The 26609-nt window shown below is 37.0% G+C and overlaps 1 protein-coding gene across 12 annotated transcripts in view; it reads right to left on the bottom strand.

The window, feature by feature from the left end:
• The window catches only part of DTNB (dystrobrevin beta), a 234984-nt gene that overhangs the window by 86992 nt on the left and 121383 nt on the right, over positions 1 to 26609 (bottom strand). The window lies entirely within an intron of this gene.

Here is a 26609-nt window from a genome sequence, read left to right as displayed (position 1 = left end):
TAACTAAATTGGTAGAAATGTACTATTTTATTTTAAAGACCTTTTCACGCTGAATCTTTCTTTGCTCTCTTTGTTCATTAAACTTAGAGAGGAACTTATCAATGCTTTACACAGACGTCAACTCCTGTATTTCTAGAAAGATGAGAAAAGACAGCAACTTAAATACTTCAGCAAGTTTCTGTTCATGGAGAGGTCGATGCATGATGCAACAATGTCATTTCCTGACCTGCTCATCTGGTCATTATGAAATCTGTGTTCAAAAATGGAAACAGATACATCATTAGAGGAGAGACAGCTGATTCTCAGGTATTTTTTTTACCATTAACCAGACAGGAAAAGATACAGTGGGCTTCCCCTTTTTATAATAAATGCCTGGGAAGTTCCAGAGGCTCTCACATCCTGCCAAAAATAAACATGACCATCATCAGCCCAGCAGCTCAAGCAGCAAAAACATAAAGGCAAGGAAAAGCTATCAAACCTTTACATTCTGTAGCAAATGCCTCTTCTTTCTCTATGGACCTGGCATCTAGTATGTTACACTGCTGTTGTCTCTAAGGAAACAGAACAATCACATGACGAAGAATCCTCTCCACAAGGTAGTTTATCCCACAGAGCATTTTGGGGAGAGCAGGTACGAGAGAACAGTTCGTATGAAGGCAAACACACATCTGCACTCTGCTAGCAAGCCCATCGAGCAATTGAGTGCAGCCAATCACAGGGAGGCAGATATAGCACACAGAGTAGGTACCGCTCCTTGGAAGCATAAACATAGAAACACACCTCTTGCAAGAGAGTCCAAGTTCTGCTGCAATTTACACTGCCCCAATTCATCCAGTCAGCAATTCCATTCTAACAGGGCCATTAAGGAGCATCCCCCAACTTCCTCTCCTAATTGCCAACTGCTTGAAATGAATGTAGCCGGCAGTACTGTGTCTGCCAAGCAGTCCAGGTAGGTAGGATTAGGAGGGAGAACTAGTAAGACTTGGTTTTTTGTTTTGTTGAAGAGGAGTTAGAGGGAACACTAGTAAAGTGAAAGAGATGGACGATGGTGGTCTACCTCCCCCTTGGAAGTCAGGAACTACCTGCTTCATAAGGGCAGCTCGTCAGAGGGCAGCTGAGACAGAAGGGCTGTACAGTGTAAGCTGCCCAGTGGGCTTTCAGGGATACCTCCAGCAGGGCACCCACAGGATGAAACTGTCTCTGACACTCCAACTCATCCTGTGCCCTCTTATCTCTTTCATCTCCTCAGCAGCCCTTAAATCCATCTGTACCTAGTCTCCATCTTCACCAGCAACACCACACGGGAGCCCCTGGCTGGTGGAAAGTCAGAACATCGTGATGGCTTTCTGTTAGTCCACTGGGGTCCAGGCAACTTTTGATTGTTACTCGTCGGACTTCGAATAGCTTAAATTACTTTCCTAAGTACAGCTCTCATGTGCCATTCTGCTCCAACTCTTAATTGATTCCCTTTATTGATTCCCAACTCTTTATTGATTCTCCAACTCTTTATTGATTCCCTTTATTGATTCCCTGCCAGCCTCCCAAATCAGGACAAACACCTTCCTTTCTACACTTACTGCCCAAACACTACAGCCTCAAGTCCCAGATCATCTTAATTTTCACCACTTCCTGATGATGCTTCCTAAATGTCCAGGCAATAATGCTACACAGGCCCTGAACCTTTCTGAAACAGTAAAACAAAAACAAAACAAAATGGCACAAGATATATAAGTATTACACTAAAAACAGGACAAAGTCAACATGAAACCCAGACTAACAACCGATGTGGCTGGCAAAGAAGTCTACTGTCTACTGAGATAAATGAAGAGGCAAGAAAAGACAACCCAACAAATCAGACTGCTAATGGGTTAATATAAACACTTTGATATCAATTTTAAAAGCCTAATGAATAAAACAGATGTGTGTGTGTGTGTGTGTGTGTGTGTGTGTGTGTTTGAATTCTTGGCAGAAAATGAAAGAGTTGACTTCTATGACATATCAGAATAAAATAAAAACAAAATAGCAGTTGGATATCTTCCAAGGCTACAATCTGAGGATATACAAAGGGGAGGAGAGCGGAGAATGTGAAGGTCAATGTGAACAACAATGGGTAAAATTAATTTAAGGAGAAGGGGAAGAACTACAGCATAGCAGAGGCTGAAATACCTTAACTTTATAATAACATATCAAAGGGGAACCACAGCAGCAGGGAGTGAGATGAATACACGCTGGGGAGAGGTGGGTTCTTGTTCTGATTCTGGTACTAAGCAGACCGAGTGATCCACATGATGCTGGACAATGAAGCTCTTGGTGTCCCAGCTAACTGGTCTGTGAAATGAAGGGGGCTGGTCTAGAACAGTGGCTTCTACATGTGCTCCCTGAGCATCAAAGGATTCCACGAAGTGCTTCAGGAACCATGGAGGAAAGCAAGAGAATCAGACTTCAACCTCACTTCAGTAGAAGCGGCTCTACTTCCATTCCACATAAAATGTCATAAACAAAATATTCCACCGCTGCTTTTCAAAAAGTTTGAAAATTCCTTTCCTTATTATAAAAATTAATTTAAAAAAATTAATTAAGTCTCTGCTATACTCATATCCTGTTCTTTGCCTTTATAGGACTTATCATAGTTTGCAGTTACATGTAATAAGCATTGGCTTCTTGATTGGTCTCACCTAAGAGGCTATAAACTTCCTGAGAGCAGGGCCCACAGAATCTGTTGCACCCCTGAGTTCACACTGCATATCTAATAACCTAACACCATGACTGGCATTTGGTGGGTGTTCAACAAATACTGGTTCAATAATGAGATTTTATGACTCTACTTTCAGTTCTAATCTACTTGAAACAATGCATTAGCTAAACCTAAAAGTGCTAATTGATGAAGGGTTCATGTGAATTTGAAATTGAGAATATGTCCAGACAAGGAATTCAAAGGATAGTTAACAGGCCATTTGGCATGCTTGAGCAGGAGATGTAATGATGACCAAATGGTGAGTTCAGGAAAACAGCAACACTTCTCATACAGATGAAATGACAAAACGCATCAGGCCAGCAATGCCTGCTAAAGCAGTCTTGGTACTTAATTTCTGGGCCAAAAGAATCTAAAAGTAATTTGAAATGTCCTAATACATTAGGGAGTTTGCAAGGGGAATAAAGAACCACACACCATTCATTAAATGTGTATCAAAGTCTCTGCTGGAAAGGCCACACAGAGACCTTTGAGGACAGTACTACGACAGTGAAATATAGATCAGCTACAGAAGTTGTGGAGAGATTTCAGGTTCAAGGTGGCAGACTGAGCATGTGCTGAGAGCTTGCCCTCCTGCACTGAAGAAAAACGATTTAAAGATACAGAAATAAATTGATGCACGCATAGCTAGAAACGAAACAAAAAAGGAAACTCTCTTTAAACCTTACAAAAAGAAGAATCATCCCTCAAGGAAGAAAATAAATAAGAAGGCATTGTGGTGAGCAGGGGCTGTGCTGAACTGCCATGACCCACACACAAGGACTTCCTCACCTCTGAGGAAGCTAGAACCTAACCAACAACCCCACCCACCTCCAAATCAGAGAAAACAGAGTATCTATAAAAGTCTTTAAAATTAGTATGTCTAATATCCTTAGGCACCTAAGGGATAGAACAGCCTCCATATTGTTCTAAAAAATAATAGGTTAGGGATTTTAAAAATGAAAATCACAATTATTGAGATTAAAAAAACAACAACAACAACAACAACTCCAAAGACAGGCTGACTACAAGACTGAATCCAGCGAAAGACTGATGGTGCTTTTTTTTTTCTTAAGTTAACAAACTTGAGAGCTAATTCCAGTTTTTAAAGTCTGTATCTTAGAGTTCCAGAGAGACCAAAGAGAATGAAGGAGAGGCAATTGTATCTGAAACAAATAATGGCTGAGAATTTTTTAGAACTGATGAAAGATTTGAGCCTTTAGAGAATAAGAATCTTCTGAGTGTTAAAACAAATTAGGGCAGCCCCGGTGGCTTAGGGGTTTAGCGCTGCCTTCAGCCCAGGGCGTGATCCCGGAGACCCTGGATCGAGTCCCATGTTGGGCTCCCTGCGTGGAGCCTGCTTCTCCCTCTGCCTGTGTCTCTGCCTCTCTTTCTCTCTCTCTCTCTCTCTCTCTCTCTCATGAATAAATAAATAAAATCTTTAAAAATAAAAAATAAAAATAAATAAAACAAATTAAATTAAATAGAAATAAACTAAAAAAAAAAAAAAAAAGAGCTCATAGCCAGATGGATTATAGTAAAACTTAGTATTAGCAATGTTACAAAGAAAACCCTAAAAGTTACTAGTAAACCATTAGAGAGTCAGCAGAAAGGAAGGAGAATCAGATTGTTATCAGTTACAAGATAACAGAGGTTACAAAATAATAGAGGAATGATATCTTCAAAGAATAAAGAGAAAACATCTTTTGGCAAGATTCTAAACCCAGCCAAATTATCATTCCATAGTGAGGGTATACTACAACAATTAGGCAAGAAAAAGAAAATACATCCAAATTGTAAGGGAATAAGTAAAACTATCTCTATTTGCAGATGACATTATCTCATTTATAGAAAACCCTAAGGAACCCACCAAAAAACAGGGGTTGGCCTTAAAAAAAAATCCACCAACAATCAAATCCCCCCAGAAACTATAAAAGAGCTAATAAATTCAATAAAGTCATATGACAAAAGGCCAATACAAAAAATCAGTTACATTTCTATCTACTAGCAATGGACAGTCTAAAAATGAAATTAAGATAACAATTTCATTTACAACAGCATCAAAAAGAGTAAAATACTCAGGAATAAATATAATCAAAGAAATGGAAGACTTGTACACTGAAAACTATAAAATATCATTGAAGGAAATTAAAGAAGATCTAAAGAAAATGGGAAGACATTTCATGTTCATGGACTGGAAGACATAATGTGAAGATGGCAATATTCCCCAAATTGATCTACAGATTCATTTCAACCCTGTCAAAATCACAGTTGCCTTTTCCATAAAACACATTGATCCTAAGTTCATATGGAAATATGAGAAAAATAAAATAGCCAAAACAATCTTCCAAAAGAACAAAGTTGCAGGATACATATTTCCCAATTTCAACGTGTATTAGCATATTCACAAATTATCCATATTCTCTCTAGTTACACAGAAATCCCTAATTAATATACAAAATTATTTGGCTTTGGAAAAGTTCCTAAGCCTAAACACTGCAAGGACTGAGCAACAGATCATGAAGGATTTTTAATCACTACCTAACTGATATTTCTCATTGCTAAGAGCTCCACACCTGGTCTCTGTTTTGTCTGCTGGAATGGCTGCAGTAGAAGTATAGCTGATAACTGTACTCATAGATTCCTCCTCAAGGTCTTCCCTCTACCTATTTCTCCTCTGCCTCCATAAGAAAGGTTGGGGAAAATAACAAATGGACACAATTACAAGAAGCTAAAGAATGCTCTTGTAGGCAGGAGTGTGTGTTAGAAAAAGCTGAGGGCATTTTTTATTTTCAAGATGTTAAATTTTTAGAGCCATCAGTACTTTTTCCTTTGTAACTCACTCCAGTATATCCACACCAAGACATTTGACTTCATTAATTTAAAGGTTTACATGTTCAAATTAGTTTTTGGAGATCCTTTCTTAGGAAAGATCACCTTATATTTGGGGTCACTTATCTATTTTTGAAAGAGAAAAAATATATCAAAAGCTTGTTGCTACTTATACTTCTACTTATCCTATTTCTCTCCTTACTTCCATTGCTATTTAACATTTATGATCAGAATAATTTAGAAATATAGCTTTTTCTCATTTTTGTGACTCAATTTCATCCAAACTCTTTGGGTTTTTTCGTTTTTTTTAAGTAGGTGTGGAGCCCAACGCAGGGCCAGAACTCATGACCCTGAGGTCAAGACCTGAGCTAAGATCAAGAGTTGGACGCTTAATCAACTGAGCCACCCAGGTGCCCGCATCCAAACTCTCTGCATTTTTGACATCAGAGTCTTTGTCATCTCTAAAGGTTCTCTGAGTCATTACACAGTTCTCCAGAATACAGCATGGTCATTTCTATCCAAATCACTAAGAAACAATTCCTCTGTACCTAATGCTCTTAATGGAAAATTTACCACAAGCTTCTCACATAACATTCAGCCAGCTAGCATTTCCATCTATAGTCATTTAATGTATTTTTATTTTTAAAATTAAATTTAATCTTTTTTACACACATAATTTAAAAACTTGATATAATGGGAATACCAGGAATACTACATTCAATAATCTGAGGATCTTTTAAAACAAACACAGGATATTTAGAAAAATTGTTCAGATACTTAACCCTAAAAGAAATAGCTCTACCAAAGAATCGATATCATACAGAATACTGCCTGTGGCCAAAATTCAATGTCAGAGAGCATCAAGAATACTCCCCAAAACTCTCATGTTTGGAAATTTTAAAAATTGCCTTAGGGGCACCTGGTTGGCTCAGTCAGAAGGGCATGGGACTCCTGATTTTGGGGGGTGAGTTCAAGCCCCACATTGGATGTAGAGATTATAAATAAATAAACTTTAAAAAAATGAAACAAAAAAATTAAAAATCGCCTTAACTCAGCATATTAGAAAAAAGGAATTTTTAAAAATCAGCTAGCTGGGGGTGCCTGGGTGGCTCAGTCAGTTAAGCCTCTGATTCTTTTTTTTTTTTTTTTAAGCCTCTGATTCTTGATCTCAGCTCAGGTCTTGATCTCAGGGTGGTGAGTTTGAGCCCCACACTGGACTCCATACTGGGTACAGAGCCTACTTAAAAAAAAAAAAAAATGCAACTAACTGAAAATCATCTAATGAAGAAACTAGTAACAGGATTTGATTCTTACATGTTTTCTCTATCTAAACATTACCTCTAAGTTGTCAATTCCCAAATTTCTATTTCCAAACTACACATATCCCATGAACATACTCCAGATGTATCTTTTATCTCTATTTGGGCGTCAAAATAAATTGAACATATTCCAAATGAAGGTCTCTTTCTACCTAAACTTGTTTCACCTCTAGGTATCCCCATCTCTATTTTCCCAGTTATTCAGGCAAAACTGACTTTCCTCTTTTTCTTATACTCCACGTCCAATCTGTCAGCAAGATTTTTATCCCACTACATGACACCTCTTTTAGACTTTTAAGCTCTTCAAAAGGTTTAAGTTCACACAGATATATCAATGGCAGTTTTTTTTTAATTTTATTTATTTATTCATGAGAGACAGAGAGAGAGAGAGAGAGAGAGAGAGAGATAGGCAGACACATAGGCAGAGGGAGAAGCAGGCTCCATACAGGAAGCCTAATGTGGGACTTGATCCTGGGACTCCGGGATCACACCCTGAGTCAAAGGCAGACGCTCAACTGCTGAGCCACCCAGGCATCCCTCAATGACAGTTTAATCAATTTCTTAAAACGAAGATGTTCAATATTCATCTCAAGAAAGTCTATGGAGAAAGTCTTGCAAGAATGTTTTTCTTTGATAAACTGGACACAGGAAATGGGTGAAAAATAACAGCTGGACTTACATAGAATTCAACATGAGGTGGTGACAGCTGGAAAGAAATGACTAAAGAGAAAAAAGAAGTCACTTAAATCCTAAAAAGAATTCCATTAAAAAAGTGAAAAACCAAGAAGGAAGATCATTCAAAACAATTTAACAGAGTATTTCCTTAAGTTCATGCTTGGAGGCAAGGTATACAGTTTCACCCTCAAGATGACCCACTAACATTATCCAAAATGGAAAAAGTAAGACAAAAGAAAAAGGTTATTTTACTAAAGGAGAGGATGCCTTATTTTGTCCTTACCTTGATATCTAGGATTAATTCTTTTTTTTTTTTTTTAAGATTTTGTTTATTTATTCATGAGAGAGACACACACAGAGAGAGGCAGAGATACATACAGGCAGAGGGAGAAGCAGGCTCCATGCAGGGAGCCTAACGTGGGACTCGATCTGGTATCCCCAGGATCAGGCCCTGGACTGAAGGTGGCGCTAAACCGCTGAGCCACAGGGGCTGCTCTCTAGGATTAATTCGAATAGTAAAATAAGACCTTCTCTCCAAAAGCTCATAAAATAGATTTTTATAATCTGAGTAGCCTTTCCTTGATTGCCTTCCAAAGGTTCAGTAAGATCAGCAAAATCATATCCCATAAACAACATGGTCCCAAAATGTGACCTTGAATAGAGGGACTAGAAGTAACTTGCCAAATTTAACCTAATTCATTGAGAATTTACAATTGTGCTCCACACTCTAGAAGTATAACAAGTCAATAAAGTTTAGTCCCACAAACACCTGGAATGTACTAGGTACAAACGACATACATAAAGGATATCCCCTAAGAAGTTGAAGGTGCAAAGGAGGTGCTTACAATCTTCAAGAAATCCAGGTCTAGTATTAAAAAAAAAAATCCTGAAAGAAGAGAATAGCACTTTGGGTGTCCAGATGACTGATAAACCAACAAGAGCTAAAGGAATTTAGGGAAGGAGAGAAGAGATCCAAATGAATGAGCAGCTTCGGGGCTCAAAGGTTTTGTGAATATCATAGAATTAAGCTTGGCTCCTGGATATGCAAAAGTAGAAAAGTCTGAAAGAAGCCAAGCAGGGCATTCAGGAAAAGGGGTAATTGGCCTGGGAAGTTCATGAGCTAGCTCAGAGGGAAAGAGATACAAAGTTTTAATGGGTAGGAGGGAGGCAGGCTTTATACTGCAGTAATTCAGCAGAAGATAAGATTCAAAGAGTGGGGTGGGTCCTGATTACACAGGGTCCTGAATTCCAGTATGAGGAGTGCCTCCTTAATTCCATAGGCAGTGGGGTTTTGCACGCTTTTAAACAGGGAAGTAATATGATAAAGGCAGTGATCCAAGATTAATTTGTTAGAAATATGTAGACAAATTTTGAGGTTTAAGAAAAATGAAAAAGGCTAATTTAGTAGGTGTTAAACTCAGGTACTAATCAAAAGTGGGCGATATTAAGACCTATAAAGGTGATGAGAAATATTCAGATTATTCTAAATTGCAACCAGATCACCGTATACACATTCTATTAAAAAACTCACTCAAGGAGCTCCTGCCTGGCTCAGTCAGAAGAACATGTGACTCTTGATCTTGGGGTTGTGATTTAGAGCCACAAATTGAGTGTAAAGATTACTGAAAAAAAAAAAAATTAAATAAACCTTAAAAAAAAAGATATTCCACTCAATGAAATAGAATTCTGAGGCTCAATGTCTGGATGAAATTACATTGTGGGTATACCCTAGGTTTGGCCTGTGAAGCAATGAAGCCCAATGAGAAGCACATTTCTTCAATATTAAGAATGATTGTTTTTTAAGGATTGGTTTTTAGCAATCATAATTAGTTCAAAAGTGACACAAAAATGGATTATAGACTAAAATGTAAGGGCTAAAACTATAAAACTTTTAGGTGAACATATAGGAGAAAGTTTTTGTTACCTTGGGTCAGGCAAAGATTTTTTAGATATTACATCAAAAGCATAATCCTTAAAAGAAAAAAACTGACACACTGGACTTCCTCAAAATTAAAACTTTTGCTTCAAAAGGTCATTAAGAAAATAAAATGATAAGACACAGACAGGAAAAAACTATTTTCAATTATGTATTTGATAAAGAACTTCCAATCAGAATATATGAAGAACTCTTAAGACTCAGTAAGATAAACAACTCAATTATAAAGTGGACAAAAGAAACTGTCATGGCCTAGAGGAGCCCAAGGAGACATGATGAATAAATGTAATGGTTTATCTTGGATGGGAATTACAACTGAAAAAAGACACTAGGAAAAAGATGAATGAAACCTCAATAAACTATGGAGTTAATACTAATATCAATATGTTCATTTATAAAATCTTAACAAGAGAAATAGAGTGCAGGGTATATAGGAACTCTTTGTTTGATCTGTTTCTGTAAAACTATTTTTAAAAAAGTCTATTTAAACAGGCAAAAGATCTTTCTTTTTTTTTTAAAGATTTTATTTATTGGGCAGCCCAGGTGGCTCAGCGGTTCAAGGGCCTAATCCTGGAGACCCGGGATCGAGTCCCACGTCAGGCTCCCTGCATGGAGCCTGCTTCTCCCTCTGCCTGTGTCTCTGCCTCTCTCTCTCTCTCTTTCTTTCTGTGTCTCTCTCTCTGTGTCTCTCAAGAGACACAGGACCCTAGGACCCAGGACCCTAGGATCATGACCTGGGCCAAAGGCAGACACTCAACCACTGAGCTACCCAGATGCCCTGCAAAAGATCTTAAACAGATAATTATATCAAAGAAAAAACACAAACAGCTTATAAGTACATGAAAAGGTGCTCAACATGATCAGTCACTGGGGAAATGCAAACTAAAACCACAATTAGATACCACTATTCTCTAACTAGGATGACTAAAATCCATAAAATGACAATATATGAAGTGCTGGTGGGAATGGGAAGAAACAGGAACTCTCATGTGTTACTAGCAAGAATGTAACATGGTACATTCACTTTCAAAACAGTTTGGTAGTTTCTTAAAAAGTTAAATGTACACTTATTCAGCATGACCCAACAATTCTACTCCTAGGTATCCACCCAAGAGAAATAAATAAAAACATCCTCAATGGGATGCCTGGTAGCTTTGGTTAAGCATCTGACTCTTGGTTTCGGCTCAGGTCATGATCTCGGGGTTGTGAGATTGAGCCCTGCATCAGGCTCTGAAATGAGCGTAAAGTCTGCTTAAGATGCTCTCTCTCCCTCTCCCTCTGCCCCTCCTCCCAACCTCTGCTTGTGTGCACTCTAAGAAAAAAACACACAACAAACTTGTGTTTTAAAAAACAAAATATGGGATACCTGGGTGGCTCAGCAGTTGAGCATGTGTCTTTGGCTCAGGTTGTGATCCCAGGGTTTCTGGGATCGAGTCCCGCATCGGGTTCCCTGTGAGGAGCCTGTTTCTCCCTCTGCCTATGTCTCTGCCTGTCTCTCATGAATATAAACAAATAATTTTTTATTGAAAATGAAACAAAACATGTCTGCACAAAGATGTAAATGTTCATAGCAGCATTATTCATAATAGGAAAAACTGGAAATGAGCCAAATGTCTATCAACTGCTGAGGGATGAATAAAATGTAGTATTCTCATATAATGGGATATTCACTGCATTTAAAAGGAATGAACTATTGACACTTGATATAATATGGATAAGCCTTAAAAATATTATGCCAAATGAAAGAGCCAGAACCAAAAAACTATGTACTTTATTATTGTTTATATGAAATTGTTAGAAAAGGTAAAGCCATGAAAGCGTATCAGTAATTACCTTGGGGCTACCAGTAAAAGCTGGAAATGACCAAAAGTAGGTACCAGGAGACTTTTTTGGACGGTAGAAATGTTCTAAAACTGATGATGGTGACAACTGCAAAATTATATAAATTTATTAAGAGTTACTTAACTGTCACAGTGGGTGAATTTTGTGGTATATAAATTGTACTTCAATAAAACTGTTAAGAAAAGACAAATTGAAACCACAATGAGATATTGCCTCATACCCATTAGGGTGACTACTTTAAATAAAACAACAATAATAAAAAAGAAAAAAGAACAAGTATAAATTGGAACCCTCGCACATTGTTGGCCGGAATGTAAAATGGTACAGCTGTGATGGAAAACGCTATGGGGTTCCTCAAAAACTAAAACTAAAAGTGGAACTACCATTAACATCCAGCAATCCCATCTCTGGGCATATATGTCAATGGATTGAAAGCAGGGTCTCAAAGAGTTATCTGTACACCCACCTTCATAGCAGCATTATTCAGATTAGCTCAAAAGGTGAAAGCAACCCAAACATCCACTGATGAAGGAATGAGCAAACCAAATGTGGTATATACATACAATGAAATATTATTCAGCCTTAAAAAAAATCAGGAAGTCCTGACACATGCTATAACATGGATAAACCTTGAGGTTTTGAGGACATTATGCTAAGTGAAATTAGACTGTCACTAAAAGAAAAAAAAAGTATATGATTCCACTTAGATGAGGTACCTAAAGTACTAAAATTCATAGAAACAGAAGCAGAATGGTAGCTATCACAGGCTTGTAGTAAAAAGAAAGTTGATGTTTAATAGGTTGTCTCAGATAACTTGAAAACGTTCTGGAGATCTGTTTCACAATAATATAAATATACTCAGCACTACTGAACTGTACACTTGAAAAATGGTTAAGATGGTAAATTTTATCTATATATATTTACCACAATGAAAAGAAAAGAGAAAAAAAGACCAAGGGATGGTGTTTCGACCATGTTAAATTTAGAGTTTAGAAGCAAAGTGCTTTATGATAGTGGTAAACAGAGTGAGAAAAATCCCTAGGGGGGAGGTGAAACTCAGCAGACCAAAGTCACAGCCACTTGTAAATAATTACCCTCCTAGGATTAAACCCTGAGTTTTGTTGTATTAAATAATACTGTTTATCCTTACTGCATCATAACCAATCACCACATGTGCTGTTTACCTGACCATTACTCTCTCACACACCCCTACAAAGGTACTTATATACTCATATCTGTGGGCTCATGAGTGTATGCAGCCCCCTGTTCCCCACACACACTGAAATTCAGGCAAAAACCTTATCTTATTTCTAGGGCTACCTCACATGACACATGACCCTTAGAATCAGCCATCTCTGTGCTCCATCTTTCTTTTTTGGAGAGATATGCTTCCGGGGCTAGCAAGTGGCCCTAACTCCGGAAGAACCAAACAGACAACACCCAAACAAGGATGAAAAGAAGCTCAAAGATCTAAGAGAATCTTGTATTCCTCAAGTGCTGCGCTTTCAAAGTCATCCCAGCAAAACATTTAGATAGAATTAGTATTACATGGGTTGTGACCCTTAAAAACCGTAAGAACCTTCACATTCCAGGCTATATGATTAAGGGGGGAGGGGGGAAGTAGCTTTTCTTTTCTCCAAAGATTAAAACAGATAGACTTGAAGTAAAAGGTGTCTGTTGGCCCACTGGTGAACAGATTATGTCACCACTGCCTAGCTTTTTCAAAGTTACTACAGCAAAATACAAGATAGAATTAGTATCAGATGAGCTGTGATCTAAGAGCCAAAGTATAATACTTACTTGTTGGAAATAGCTCAACATTATAACCTTCCAAATAGTTTCAATCTCAAAAGACCAAGATACACAAAATGAATATGATACATCTTTCAAGTGACTAGAACATCAAATTCATCTAGTAATCTAAGAGAAAAGTACCATCTTGTCAGTTTTCTCAAATAAGATTCTATCCTCAGCACCAAGCACAGAGCCCCAGTCACAATACATATTTAGTAAACAGTTCTGGAAAACAGTGGTTTCAATCCAGATCAATACATCAATATTAAAAATTCTATAACAACCCCATAATTTGTTTGGGAATATAGTTAAAGCCAGTTCATAACTCTCTTTGAAAACACCCAAATTTGGCTTATAAAAAAAGTTGTTAACAATGAGGCTTTCAGTTTGGCACAGGACAATTAGCCATAAGCATTCTTTGTCACAAAAGCCATCTCCAAATCCAGATTCATCCATCATTTATAAAGAAGAATCACAAAAATGAGCTTTAATGTCTAAACAACATTAAATAAACAGTTATTTTTTCACAGAGCAGTTCTTTAACAGTTGTTTCTTCATAGATTTACAAATTTTATAGGGTTTTTACAAATGGTCTTCCGTTATTTCTGGTCTCACAAATCTTCTAATTAAAGTTATTATGAATAAGAATTTAAAAAGTAGAATTTTCATATTTTACTAAAAAGTTCACAAATACAGTTAGCAAAGGATGTTTCAAGCATAACTGCCTAAAGTTAAAAAAAAAATCTATGGGCACCCCTGGGTGGCTCAGAGGTTGAGGTCAAGTCCCACATCAGGCTCCCTGCATGGAGCCTGCTTCTTCCTCTGCCTATGTCTCTGCCTCTCTCTCTGTCTCTCATGAATAAATAAGAACTTAAAAAAAAAAAAAAAGTTGAAATAAAAAAAAGGACAGATATGTTTTGATAAAATCAAAATAATGCATAGTCTAAGCATTAAATAGAAGAGCAGTTAAAATAAAAGTCATATTAAAGTATTTAATTATAACTATAATTTAAATAATGATTTTTTATTATCTAGGTTAATTCTGTTTTGACGCAAAGTATGGAGAAAACTGGTTGGCTCAGCTGTTAAACAGGCTGCATATTTATATACACATAAGCAGCAAGAAACAATAAGGCAGTCTGGTTTCTAGGTAACAAACTTTATCCAAGTGCTTTAACAGAAAAAGTTACCAATTAACCTTCACCCTTGAGTTGAAAAAACAGCGTGAACCATCAAAGATGATGATGAGCATTCAGAAAAACAAAACATCAAGAAGCACAAAGTACCCTAAATTTGCAGTTTTTAATCAACTCTTCTTTAAGAGTTGGGGTCAGCAAAACTTTTTCTTTAAAGAGCCAGATAGTAAATATTCTAGGTTTTTTTTAAATTGAAGTATAGTTGAGACACAATGTTAATTAGCTTCAGGTGTACAACATAGTGATTCAACAAGTCTACACATTATACTGTGTTCACCACAAGTGTAGCTCCCATCGGTCACCAGATATCACTATTACAATACCAAATGACGAGAGTTCCTATGCTGTGCAATTTTTTTTTAGGTTTTGAGGGTCATTCAACCTTAGTTACAAAGATTCAATTTTGTCACTGTAGCCCAAAAGCAAAGACAATACATGAAGGAATAAGTGTGGATTGTCTGAAAAAAACTTTATTTATGGACACCGAAATTTGAATTTCATGTAATTTTCACAAAATATTACTATTCTATTTCACAAAATATTTTTTTCTCTTCAACCATTTATTTAAAAAATATTTTATTAATTTATTCATGAAAGGTACAGAGAGAGAGAGGCCAAGACATAGGCAAAGGTTGAGAAGCAGCAGGCTCCCTGTGGGAAGCCCAATATAGGACTCAATCCCAGGACCCCAGGATCACCCCCTGAGCTGAAGGCAGATGCTCAACCACTGAGCCACCCATGTGTCCCTCACTTCAACCATTTAAAAATATAAAAATAATAGATAGATCATGGGCCACACAAGACAGGCAACGAGTGAGACTTAACTGACAGGCTGTAGTTTGCCAACTCCTGTTTAAGAGAACACATCAATCATAGGTGTGTCCAGTGGGACCTTGGTCATTCTATTCCATGATGAAATTCAGAGGAATAAGTACACTAACCCAACCAGAAAGTTTTGCTTTCTCTCAGAAATAAATAACCATAAACTGAAACGTAATGGGGATTAACCACTAATTAAAGAAATTAGGTATAAGGGCTGTGTGGTTAGATAATTAGATCTTAAACAACAGCAAATTGCTTGAATTAGGCTAGCAGAGTCTATCAGACATCAAGAGCCAGAAGTTATATAAAGATGCTTTGACTGAAAGAAACAACTAATTTCTCTCAGAAACTTATAAGAAAAGTTGCTAGAGTATTGATGATAAGTGAATCGGATGTGTTTGAGGTTTATTTGAAAAACCTTACTTAATATTCTCAATTTACCAGAAAAAAAAATCCCCACAATGAACCAATCAAGGAAATATGTCTGACATCTAGTGGAGACATCTAGTAGGTACGTGACCTGTACTATTTTCTGAAGGAACAAAGGTATACAGGCAGAGGAGGGGATGAGGTGGATGTCTGTATAAAATTGTTAGTGTCATCCATTCATTCAAAGTATTTTAAGTGCCTACCAAGCACCAGGCACTATTCTGGACACTGGGTGGGACCTCAGCAAAGAATAAGAGTCCTAGTCTTTGTGGAGTTTACATTTTTGTGATATGATTTACTTAATTCTGAGGAAAAGACTAAAAGTTTAGAATGCAGTATTATAGCATTCTAACTTCTTGGTACTTTCAGGAGGCGCCTGAGTGGCTCAGTCTGGTTAAGTGTCCGACTCTTGGTTTCAGCTCAGGTTTTGATCTTGGGGTCATGAGACTGAGCCAAACGTCAGGCTCCCCATTAAGCGCAGTCTGCTTGACATTCTCTCCCTCTGTCCCTATCTACATGTGCACTCTATCTCTCAAATAAAATAAATAAAATCTTAAAAAAAAGTAATTTCAAATACATTAACCTTAAATGTATTCTGAGGTAATCAAGTTTTATTATCACTTCATAGTAAACTGATGTCTTTTAATCTAGTTTCTCTTCTATCATACCACCCCACCTCCCTTCTATTTTTCAATCAACCAACATACAGCTTGCTATTCAATGTTCTCTCCCGATCTAAAACTAACTGCAGGGCTCAATGTTTTAATTATTGTATGTTTCCATGGTAACAATTTCTTACTGGGTCTGCCTGTTAAGAAAGTGCAGTGCAATGAAAAAAGGCTAGGTGTGGAGTCCAGTCTCAACTCCATCATTTCGTACTGTGTGATCTTGGGCAGGTCACTGAAACTTACCAATGCCATTTCCTGACCTGTTATAGGTGAATGATATTTATACTGCAAAGGTTGCGGTAAGAAGTAAATGAAATGGTGTATATACAGAAGAGCTAAGTAAAGGGCTTGGAACACTGTAGGTGCTCAATCCATATCAACAACACTTGAATCTTGAATTTATGAGGATTTGGAAAAATCCCTATGTCAACATGAAATGTAAGCAATTAACATTAAATACTTTATCTCATACTTAATTTCAATTCCTGTCCCACATTTCCACTGGGGTTTTAATTTTATTTCTTGGTGTGCAATAATGATAAAACCTAAAATTCTTTATGTGTTCACAAACTTTTCTCATTGCCATCATGAGAGTCCAAACCACCGTCATCTCTCACCTGGCCCTCTGGAAAAAAAAAAAAAACAAAAAACAAAAACAAAACAAAACAAAACAAAAAAAACCTAGCTGGCCTCTTCTTTTTCACCCTTGTCCCCACTCTGTATTTCCACGCAGCAGGCAGTGATGTGTTAAAATACAAAATTCAACTTCTCTCTCTCCTATCTAAAAGCCCTTCTATTTAGTATCTCATCCAAAATCTCAGGTGGCCTCTGCCCACCTCTGCAGCCTTCCCCCTGTTCCCTGTGCTAATGTTCCCCCTCTGCTGGGAATGTTCCTCCATTGACCTTTAATGGCTAATATCTACTTATCTTTTAGGCTTCACTATAAATGTTATTCTTCACAAAAACCTTTTTTAACCTTCCAGTGAAATAAAGACAAACCATAAGGTAAAGACATCTTGGTAGAGAATTATTTTACAGATATTATTTACAGATTTACAGCTATCAGAGAATTATTTACAGATATTTACATCAAAGTGAGTATCAATTGCTAAAAGGGAAGCAAAATCAAAACTGCAACAAATCAGCAAGAAATTAATGGAGTTGGGACAAATGGCTATCCACTTTGGGAAAGAAAAACCCTTAAATTCCTATCTTACACCCAACAGTAACGAAAAAAAAATGAAAAAAAATCCAGAAATAAGAATTTCTTTTATAGACAAAGGTATTCTTATAATTTTGAGATGAGAACATTAATGTTAAATATGAAATGTGCGCCTGCCTTTGGCCCAGGGTGTGATCCTGGAGTCCCGGGATCGGGTCCCACGTCAGGCTCCCTGCATGGAGCCTGCTTCTTCCTCTGCCTGTGTCTCTGCCTCTCTCTCTCTGTGTGTCTCTCTCATGAATAAATAAAGAAAATCTTTAAAAAAAAAAATGAAATGGAAGCCAGAAACAAAGAAAAAATTAACAAATTTGATCTTTAAACTAAAAATTTAGTAAGAAACGTTATTCCCTACTCTGAGAACAATCCAGCTTGAAAAAGTCAGACTTTCTAGCATATCCTGTCTTTTAAAAGTTGTGAGCAAATAAGCATGCAACAACTATACAGAATTAGTTTACTTGAAAAATTTTTAATTAGTGGCCTAGGGGAAGGTTCAACTATGTTGGTCATCCAGTCCCTTGGATTTTATCCCCAATCCTAACTCACTCGGTAGATGGGGTTCATCTGAACCAGGACTACTGATATTTAGTAAAACAAATACAAACAACTTAGGTGTTTGAAAGCATTACCTACAATGTGTAAAGACTCATGAAGTGCAATACAGCTGTCTATTCTTTGTCTTAAAAAGGACCCTTTTAAGTTAATATAATAAAATAATGATTAAAATAATCATGATCCTATCCAAATGAAATATTTTCCTGACTTTCCTCCTTTTCCTGTAGGAGCTACCTTCATCTCTAAGTACAAAACAGTGTCTTTCTTTTCTTGATCATGATTAGAAATGCACAGCAACCCACTTCTCACAATTTTCTCATCTTTAGAGCTCTATGTAACTCCTAGGGAAGCAGGCAGAAGACACTACCCATTATAAAACTGGCTACCTCACTCACTCAAACCTATTTGCATAGAAGCAAAGTACTGTGTGAATACCCTTTGCATCTTGCAAAGTACCTGGAAGGTCCTCAATAAATATTCACTGAATGAATGGATAACTAAGAATCTCAGCAAGAGTTAAGGTTTGCTATTCATATGTTTATATTTTAGTTGTATTCTATATGTATTTTGGATACTCAATATTGAATTCTTAGCTTGTTGTTCATACAGCTAAAACCATTTATATTCTAATGATTTGGTTCCATCATTTGATCAGATTCACTAGGAAACTTTTTGAAAAGATAGATTTCCAGGCCACCTCCAGAATAATGATTCAGCTGATCTAACCAAGAATGAAAGTGACTTAGTAATCTACGCTTTTTAAAGATGAGCAACCCTGACATCAGCCAATCTGGGACTCATTGACATGTGAATATAGAAGAAAAAAATCTATAAAACATAGAAACTCAAATTTGAAAGGGACTTTAATTGCTCAAAATTTCATCAAAATCTAAAAAGAAAACTATATTGTGTTTTCTGAGTGGTCTGCTGACTATATTCTTGTCCTGAGAATAATTTAGATTAATAAATACTAGAACTGTAAAATCTGAGTTCTGGGTAATATCTAGTATGGAAACATCTAGTGAAGTTGAACATACTTGTGGTATACATTACTAGAGCTGACCAATACCTAGTTCTCCTCTCCTTCCTAGGTATAGGGAAGACTATATACACTTGAAGTTAGGTAGAGTTGTAAGGGAAATGACATGTGTCACTTTTGAATACAGGAAGATGGGTATGAGTTCCCCATATGCTCCCTTTCCCTGCTACAAGGATCAATGAGGCCTCACATTAAGATAGTGAGCCAAAAATTGAAGGAGCCTAAACCACTGAGCCACAGTCCATAGTTCAGCTGCTCTAGAATCCTTCCCATCCACAAGAGACTTTGCATAAGTGACAAATAAACAGCCATGCGTTTAACCATGAGATTTGGGGGTTAGTTTTTTACTTCATTATCACCTAATCTATCTTGATTATGTTATATTCGTATCTTAGGACCAGGTGCCTGGGTGGCTCGGTGGGTTAGGCAACTGCCTTGGGCTCAGGTTGTGATCTCAGGGTCCTGGGATCGAGCCCCTCATTGGGCTCCCTGATCAGCAGGGAGTCTGTTTCTCCCTCTGCCTCTCCCTGTTGCTTGTGTTCTTGCTCTTTTTCTCCCTCAAATTAATTAATAAAAAATCTTAAAAAAAAAAAAAAAAGAATGCTCACAGCTGCATGGTAGGTTGTAGTAAAAAAACTAGAAACAACCTCAATGTCTATCAATAGGAGAATGGATTGTTTTATACTCATTCAGTAGAATGACATTTGAGATTCTAGATAAATCTCAAAAACATACTATTTAATAAAATAATAAACTTACAAAAGGATACATTGTAAAGCACCACCATTTATTTAAAGTTTTAAAACAGGCAGCCGAAATAGCTCAGTTGGGAGAGTGTTAGACTGAAGATCTAAAGTTTTAAAACATGTTATTTTATGGATGCATGAACATCTGGTAAAAGTATAACATGTATAGAGTAATAAATACCAAATGAATGTTAGAGGCACCTCTATGGAGAAAAAGGGTAATGGGATTAGGAAAGACAGAGGAAACCATGACTTTATCTACAATGTCTTATTTTAAAAAAAAAGATTAGAGGGAAATATAATAAAATGATAAGAATCAATAAGAAAAATTCAAGGTTCCAATTCTTAGCTCTCTGTCCTAGAATGAATTCATACTCAAACTTCTAACAGAAACTATAGATGGGAAAGGCATTTTCAATATAGAGAGAAAAAGAAAACTGAGGTCAAAGTCCTCCTAAGACCAGGGAAGTGGAGCCACAAGATCAGGAATGCCCAGTAATTAGAGATGCCTGATGCCTCAGAAAGCAGAGTGAAGGGATGCATTAAAAATAAGAGGACTGGTTGAAAGCAGAACACGTCTTGCCTCTTTCACTCCACTCCCCAAAACCATACAGCCAAATGACTCCTCTTTTCTAGGCCTGATAAAAAAAACAAACCTAGAGATTACTCTCTAGTGAAACTGACCAGAAAGTCTCTGAATTCAGGCACAGCCGGTATAGGCGGGTAAATGGGGTCTAAATTCAGACACAGGAGAGATTAACTGAACATCTATGCCTAATGTACTGGATTCCCCAACACACACTTCCTCCAGTCAGGATATTTGTAACCTTTGACTAACAACTGTACCCTAGGGTTTTTCTTTTTTTTTTTTTTAAGATTTTATTTATTCATGAGAGACATAGAGAGAAAGAGGCAGAAACATAGGCAGAGGGAAAAGCAGGCTCCCTGTGAGGAGCCTGATGTGGGATTCCATCCCTGGACCAGGATCATGCCCTTAGGCTAAGGCAGATGACTGAGGCACCCAAGCATCCCTGTACCCTAGGTTTAAAGAACTTCTTACCCAGTTCCACTGGGGAAACATCTGAGGTGTTTACTGCAGCATTTTATGTGGAGGCAGAGCTCTGAAGGCAACTAGGTATGGAGAATGAATAGGTAAAATCTGCATAGTGCCACTTAACATAAATTTTTTAAAAGAATGTACAAAATGCTACCTAGTTTTCAAGAATATGTACCAGTAAAAAGCTGTACAGTGAGCATCTTAGAATGATTACCACTGAGGAAAGGGTGACAAGACTGGGACATGCAAATAAAGGGGAATTTTTAAAACATTATAAATAGTACAAAATAATATAGTAGAAAAAAGTCCAATTATTACAGTAGTAACACTCTTTACCTGTAATAATGAAAGCCAATTTTACTTATAATGACTAATTATAATAACCACAACATCATAATAACACATTTAAATGGACGAAACTCACCAGTTAAGACAGTTTGTCAGACTAGAGTTTTAAAATCCAGCTTACAATTTACAAGAAGCACATCGAACTCTTTGGGACAAAGGTTGGAAGTATAAGGGTGGGGAAAGTTACACTAGGCAAATACAATCAAAACATATTAAAAGATGTTTAGTGAATAAAATAGACGAGAACAAGCACAATTATTAGGAATAAAGACAGTCACTAGATAACAATTTTTCAATTTCCTAGTAAAATATGTATAGTTTTGAAGATATGAGCAACATGATTAACAAACTTGACCTAAATGACATACATTCATTCACTAAATTCTAAACCAAACAAGTACAGAATAAACATGGTTTTCATGTTTACTAGGAATATAATAAACTGGGTCATATATCACACATAATAAGTATGTCAAAACAAATTTGAAATAATTGAATAGTACAGACCTCTTATTAGACCAAAATGAAATTAAACTAGAAGTTAATAACAAAAAGGCAACCAGGCAATCCTCATATGTTTGGAAAATAAGAAAGTATACTGCTTGGGGCGTTTGGCTGGCTTAGCTGATAGTGTGCAACTCTTGATTTCAGGGTTGTGAGTCTGAGCTCCAGACTGGTGTAGAGATTAGTTAAAAAAATAAAATAAAATAAAATAAAATAAAATCTTAAAAAAAAGAAAAAGAAGGTATACTACTTAAAGGAGAAATCGTAACACAACTTCGAAAATATTTAGAATTAAACAATAAAAAAATTACATAAGAAACCTTGGATACTATTCAGGGAGTATTTAGAAAAATTCATAGCCTTAAATACTTACATTAGGTGGAAAAAACCTGAGATGAGTAAGCTAACCATATCTTTTTTTTTAAGATTTTATTTATTTATTCATGAGAGACACACACACACACACACAGAGAGAGAGAGAGAGAGAGACGCAAAGACACAGGCAGAGGGAGAAGCAGGCTCCACACAGGGAGCCCAACGAGGGACTCGATCCCGGGTCTCCAGGATCAGGCCCTGGGCTGAAGGCAGCGCTAAACTCTTGAGCCACCTGGGCTGCCCTAACCATATCTTTAAAGAAGTTAGAAAGAGAGTAGCAAAATAAACCCAAGGGAACTGTAACAAAAGAAATAATAAAGGTTGGAAACAAATAATATTAAAAAATACAGTACATACAATAAGAAAATTATCAAAACCAAAAGTTGGTCCTCTAAAAGTCCAATAGATTGGACAAATCTATGGCAAGATTTGTTCAAGGAAAAACAAAAGAGAGAAAAAAAACCCATAAATACATGAGAGTGGGAATTTAATAGGGACATTAGCATACATATTATAGACAAAAGTTACAAACTTTGTGCCAATAACTTTGAAAATTCAAATGAAATTGACAAATTCCTACAAATATGTTCTAAAGTGACTCAAAAAGAAATAAAAATGAAGTCTTATAATTGTTTTTAAAAATGGAATTTACATTTCAAAATTTTCCCACAAAGAAGGCTTCTGGCAGAGATTAACAACATTGGTGAATTTCACCAAAAATTGAAGGAGCAAATAATCTCAATTTTAAATAAGCTCTTTCAAAAAATATAAAAAGAGAGAGACACCTGGGTGGCTCAGCGGTTGAGTGCTTGCCTTTGGCACAGGGCATGATCCTGGAGTCCCGGGATCGAGTCCTGCATCAGGCTCCCTGTGAGGAGTCTGCTTCTCCCTCTGCCTATGTCTCTGCCTCTCTCTCTGTGTCTCTCATGAATAAATATATAAAGTAAAAAAAAATATATATATATATATATATATAAAAGAGAATTCTCCTCAACTTTTTGAAGATAGCAGATGGGGTAAACTTTTTCCTAAAAACAAAACAAAACAGAACAAAACGCAAGGGAAACTACAGGACAATTTAACTTGTACACAGAGGCAAAATCTAAGCAAAACTTAGCAAGTGAAATCTAGTAGTGTATTAAAAGGAGAGTCAACTTATCTTTATTTTAGGAATGTATGGCTGTTTAAAAAAACAATTCATGTAATTCACTACATAAATAGAATAAAGAAACTCATGTGATCACGTCAAGGTCTTTGACAGAATTCCACATCCATTCATGACCCAAAAAAAGCACTCTTAGCAAATGAGGTATACAAGGGAAGCTCTTTTACCTGATAAACAGTTTCTACAAAACCTACATCGAATGACACACTAAATGAACATTGAAAGCTGTCTCTCTGGGATTAGCAATAACAGAAGAATGCCTAACAAACCACTTCTATTTAATACTGCACTGGAGGTTCCAGCCAACACAAGAAGACCAAAAGAAAAAAAATATGATTAATATTTAAAAGTATAAGGAGTGGGAAGAAAGAAACAAAACTATCATTATTTGCTGGTGATATAATTATTTATAGGAAATTCAAAAAAATCTAAGTACAAATTACTAGAATTAATGAGCACATCAGGCAAGATGACTAGTGGGTTAAAATACAGAAAATTTGCATTTTCACATCCCAGCAATACACTGTTGAGAAACATAATTCAATGAAAATACCATTTGCATGACTGTATACATTTGCCAAAATTCACTGAACTGTACACTTGAAGTGGGTGCATTTTAATCACATGTAAATTATATCTCAAAAAAACTATAGGGAAAAAAGGCACCATTTGCAACAGCAACAACAAATGTACAGAAGAATCTTCAAAAGTATAGAAGAATTAATCTAACATATATAATACCTTTCTGGGGAAAATTACAAAGCTTTACTGAAAAGCATAAAATTATATTTAAATAAATGGAAAGACATAACACATTCATGACTTAATACTGTAAAGATGTCAACTCTCCCCAATTTGATCTTTAGATTCAATGAATCTCTGTTCAAAACTCCACCAAAATTTTAAGAGGGACTCAATAGGCTGATTCTAAAACTTATATGAAAGAGCAAAGGGCAAAGAGTAGACAAGTCATTCCTAAAAACACCACTTAATCCCTTATAATAATTAATACAGTTTGAGACTGGCGTAAGGATAGAAAATGTGATCAAAGGAACAGGAGAGCCCAGAACCAGACCAGACATATTTGGACACTTGGTTCATGACAACCGTGGCACTGCAGGTCAGTAGGGAAATGATAGATCATCCAATAAATGGCCCTGAAACAAGTTACTATTCAAATGCAAAGAGAAGGAAAGAAAATCAGATCTACATCACACCATATACAAAAGTCCATCCTAGGTTAAAAAAAAAAAGGTACACTGTTATAGCTAAAAGGGAGAGTGAGAAAGAGAAAATCACTATTGTATTAAAGCAGCAAAGATTTTTTTTAAATAAAATGTAACATCAAGACTAACCAAAAAGAGAAAAGGCTAATAAATTTAACCAAAAAACGGATTACAAGCAATAGATGAAATTCACTACGGAACACAGTGAGGGACAAAAGCAGTTTTTTTCCCCAGCAAGAAGAAAGCAGTGGGAAACCACAGGAAGGACAAAACCAGCATAAGAAAGTCGATCCAGTCATAAAGTCCACAGGCATGATTTTGAGCAATCAGTGATGTGTAAGGAAGACCCCACTCCACTCTGATGGGAAGGTAACTGCACAGGGATGGGGACATTGGGACTACACAAAGGAATATACAGAATCAAAGCACACTGACTTTGTAATGAATATGAATTGTAAATGCTGTGTTTGGTTTTCAACTTTTTTTTTTTAGGGGGGCAGAGCCCATGTGCATGTTAGTGTGGGGAAGGGCACAGGGAGACAGAAAGAGAATCTTTTTTTTTTTTTTAAGATTTTATTTATTTATTTATTTGAGAGAGAGAGAGAGAGAGAGCGTGCACACAAGCAGCGTGAGGGGCAGAGGGAGAAGCAGGGGCTCCACCCCAGGGCCCTGGGATCATGACCTGAGCCAAAGGCAGACATTTAACTGACTGAGCCACCCAAGCACCCTGAGGAAGAGAACTTAAGCAGGCTCCACGCCCAGCACAGAGCCAGAGGTGGGGGCTCAAGAGCAGAACCTGAGATCATGACCAGAGCCAAAATCAAGAGTCCAATGTTTAACCGATGTAGTCACCCAGGTGCCCCTCAACTTTTTCCTTTTCCTTTTCTTTTCTTTTTTTTCTTTTCTTTTTTTTTTTTTTTTGTGAGTGGGCTCCACATCCAGCATGGAGCCCAGTGCGGGGCTTAAACTCATGACCCTGAGATCAAGACCTGATGGGGATCCCTGGGCGGCTCAGCGGTTTAGCGCCTGCCTGCCTTTGGCCCAGGGTGTGATCCTAGAGTCCTGGGATCGAGTCCCACGTCACCCTCTGCCTCTCTCTGTGTGTGTGTGTCTTTCATGAATAAATAAATTAAAAAAAAAAAAAGACCTGAGCTGAGATCGACTCAGATGTTTAACCCAGGGAGCCACCCAGGCGCCCCTGATTTTAGATTTAACCCTTAATAAATCTCAGAAGACTTAGTTATGGTCACAGAAGAGAACAGAAGTATTATCAGATTTGACAATATAAAAGAGAGATGACAGAAGTCAGAGAGCCAAAAGAAAAGGGAGAAGTAGACAAAAGATACTATTTCCTAAGTTCACCCAGCGTAAGTTGAAAGAAGTTACAAGATACAGAGGCGTAGGAATGGTGTTTAAAATTACAAAGGTAAAAATAAAATAAAAGTACTAAGGTAACCAACTTTAAAAATGGTGATATAATTATGAAAAACTAGGATGGGCTGACATGTAGAGAAGAAGTGAGACTGGTTCCCTGCATAACAGAAGGAATTCAATAATGTCCCAAACTGGTTAGCCAAGAATTAGGGCTCTCAATACATTATTTAGAGATATGGAGGTATCCACTCACAGATCGAAAACCCAGACAATGCACAATGAAGTGTGGTGGGATGTGCTGCATTTTATTATATTCTCTTCTGTATTATTAAGTTTCTAATCTATATATATATGCATTATTTTAATAAAAGTTTTTCAAAGTATTGAATGAGAAAGAAAATAAAAGATCAAGAACCCTAAGTGTTTTTTAGGGAGGTAAAAGAAACCAGATGTCTACTCAACAGAAAAACCTCTCAACACCCAGTAAAGACTAACGATCAAAAACCTACCAACTCGGGCAGCCCCGGTGGCTTAGCGGTTTAGCGCTGCCTTCAGCCCAGGGCCTGATCCTGGAGACCCAGGATCGAGTCCCACACTGGGCTCCCAGGATGGAGCCTGCTTCTCCCTCTGCCTGTGTCTCTCTCTCTCTCTCTCTCTTCTTCTCTCTCTCTCTCTCTCTGTATGTCTCTAATAAATAAATAAAATCTTCAAAAAAAAAAAAAAACCTACCAACTCTGGGGCGCCTGGATGGTTCAGC

This window comes from Vulpes lagopus, chromosome 5, assembly GCF_018345385.1.
Source record: "Vulpes lagopus strain Blue_001 chromosome 5, ASM1834538v1, whole genome shotgun sequence".
NCBI lineage: Eukaryota > Metazoa > Chordata > Mammalia > Carnivora > Canidae > Vulpes > Vulpes lagopus.
This window is presented reverse-complemented; position numbering and strand designations above follow the sequence as displayed.